This window comes from Pristiophorus japonicus, chromosome 30, assembly GCF_044704955.1.
Source record: "Pristiophorus japonicus isolate sPriJap1 chromosome 30, sPriJap1.hap1, whole genome shotgun sequence".
In the NCBI taxonomy this organism is placed as follows: domain Eukaryota; kingdom Metazoa; phylum Chordata; class Chondrichthyes; family Pristiophoridae; genus Pristiophorus; species Pristiophorus japonicus.
The window spans coordinates 9051895-9053662 of NC_092006.1; the positions used below are offsets into that span (position 1 = coordinate 9051895).

General features: G+C 66.8%; 1 pseudogene; it reads right to left on the reverse strand.

Annotated features, from left to right (window-relative positions):
* LOC139240256 (Golgi phosphoprotein 3-like) overlaps positions 1-1768 on the reverse strand; it is a 37473-nt pseudogene extending 35705 nt beyond the window's left edge.

A 1768-nucleotide genomic window follows, 5' to 3' on the forward strand; every position in this document is an offset into this window, starting at 1 on the left:
GTCACTCCTCCCTCCGGTCCCTCAGTCCCCCTCCACGTGTACCTCCCTCACTCTGTACCTCACTCTCTCCCCCTCAGTCCCTCTCACTCTGTACCTCACTCTCTCCCCTTCAGTCCCTCACCCCCCCGGGTCCCTCAGTTCCCCTCACTTCTCCCTCCGGTCCCTCAGTCCCCCTCCCCCTGTACCTCCCTCAGTCCCCCTCACTCTGTACCTCACTCTCTCCCCCTCAGTACCCCTCAATCACTCCTCCCTCCGGTCCCTCAGTCCCCCTCCCCCAGTCCCCCTCACTCTGTACCTCACTCTCTCCCCCTCAGTCCCTCACCCCCCCGGGTCCCTCAGTCCCCCTCACTCACTCCTCCCTCTGGTCCCTCAGTCCCCCTCCCCCTGTACCTCCCTCACTCCCCCGTACCCCCCTCACCTCACAGTCCCTCACTCACTCCTCCCTCCGGTCCCTCCTCCTCACCTCCCTCAGTCCCCCTCACTCTGTAACTCACTCTCTCCCCTTCAGTCCCTCACTCTCTCCCCCTCAGTCCCTCACCCCCCCTCACTCACTCCTCCCTCCGGTCCCTCACTCACTCCTCCCTCCAGTCCCTCTCCCCCTGTACCTCCCTCACTCTGTACCTCACTCCTCCCTCCAATCCCTCAGTCCCCCTCCCCCTGTACCTCCCTCTCCCCCGTACCCCCCTCACCTCACAGTCCCTCACTCCCTCCTCCTCACCTCCTGTACCTCCCTCAGTCCCCCTCACTCTGTACCTCACTCTCTCCCCTTCAGTCCCTCACCCCCTCAGTCCCCCTCACTCACTCCTCCCTCCGGTCCCTCAGTCCCCCTCCCCCTGTACCTCCCTCACTCTGTACCTCTCTCTCCCCCTCAGTCCCTCTCACTCTGTACCTCACTCTCTCCCCCTCAGTCCCTCTCACTCTGTACCTCACTCTCTCCCCCTCAGTCCCTCACCCCCCCGGGTCCCTCAGTCCCCCTCACTCACTCCTCCCTCCGGTCCCTGAGTCCCCCTCCCCCTGTACCTCCCTCACTCCCCCGTACGCCCCTCACCTCACAGTCCCTCACTCACTCCTCCCTCCGGTCCCTCCTCCTCACCTCCCTCAGTCCCCTTCACTCTGTAACTCACTCTCTCCCCTTCAGTCCCTCACTCTCTCCCCCTCAGTCCCTCACCCCCCCCTCACTCACTCCTCCCTCCGGTCCCTCAGTCCCCCTCCCCCTGTACCTCCCTCACTCTGTACCTCACTCTCTCCCCCTCAGTCCCCCTCACTCTGTACCTCACTCTCTCCCCCTCAGTCCCCCTCACTCACTCCTCCCTCCAGTCCCTCAGTCCCCCTCCCCCTGTACCTCCCTCAGTCCCCCTCACTCTGTACCTCACTCTCTTCCCCCCCCCTCAGTCCCTCACCCCCCCGGGTCCCTCAGTCCCCCTCACTCACTCCTCCCTCCGGTCCCTCAGTCCCCCTCCCCCTGTACCTCCCTCACTCCCCCGTACCCCCCTCACCTCGCGGTCCTTGATGCCGAGCAGCAGCACTTCCTCCATCAGGGTGAGCCGCAGCTCCTTGGCGTCGTCTCCCTCGGCCTCGGCCTCGGGGCCCTCTCCGCCCGCCCGCCGCCGCTCCTCGGGCCCGGACCCCTGGTCCTGCCGCTGCCGCTCCGCCTCGGCGCCGACCCGCCGGGCCCTGTGAGTGAGTGTGGACATGCCGCGGCCTCCTTCCTCCCGCCCGCCACCGCCGCCGCCGCCGGACATCGCGCCCCGACTCCCGGCTCTCTTCC